Below are 807 nucleotides of genomic sequence, written 5' to 3'. Positions count from 1 at the left end.
TGAGCATTTCTTCATATGTTTGTTGGCTGCTTGAATATTCTCCTTGGTGAAGTGTCTATTCATGTCTTCTGCCCATTTTTTAATTGGATTGTTTGACCTTTGTTATTGAGGTGTTGGAGTATTCTATAAATTCTAGAGATAAGTCCCTTGTCAGATAAGTTATTACCAAATATTTTTTGCCAATCTGTAGGTTCTCTTTTGACTCTGTTGGAGAAGTCTTTGGAAGCACATAAAAATTTAATCTTTAGAAGGTCCCAGTCATCTGGTTTCTCTTCTGCTGTTTGTGAATTTTGAGTTATGCTTGATAGTCTATTTATGCCATATATTAGGGCCCTTTAATTTGACCTTAAAATTTCCTTGAGGAACTCTATAGTTTTAGGTTTCACATTTAAATCTTTGATCCATCTGGAGTTCATTTTTTATGTGGTATGAGCTACAGATCTTGTTTAATTTTTCTGCAAATGGATCTCCAGTTTTCCCAGTACCATTTATTAAACAAACATTCTCTTCCTATTTAATGGATTTTGGGCTTTTGGCAAAGATCAGCTGACTATAGGTCGATGGATCTATTTCTGGGTTCTCAATTCTATTGCATTGGTCTATGTATCTGTCATTATACAAATACCAGGCAGTTTTCACTACTGTGGCCATATAGTCGGTTTTGAGATCCTGCAATGTGAGACCTTCTACTTTGTTTTCCATCTTCAATAGCGCTTTGCTTATCTGAGGTCTCTTTCCTTTCCATATAAAGTTAGTGATTGGTTTTTCCATATCCCTAAAGAATGTTGATGGAATCTGGATTGGGAT

The sequence above is a fragment of the Orycteropus afer genome, unplaced genomic scaffold (genome assembly GCF_000298275.1).
Source record: "Orycteropus afer afer isolate SDZICR_OR568_19922 unplaced genomic scaffold, OryAfe1.0 scaffold00564, whole genome shotgun sequence".
In the NCBI taxonomy this organism is placed as follows: Eukaryota; Metazoa; Chordata; class Mammalia; order Tubulidentata; family Orycteropodidae; genus Orycteropus; species Orycteropus afer.
The sequence above is the reverse complement of the archived record's forward strand: the minus strand, read 5'-3'. Positions refer to the sequence as shown.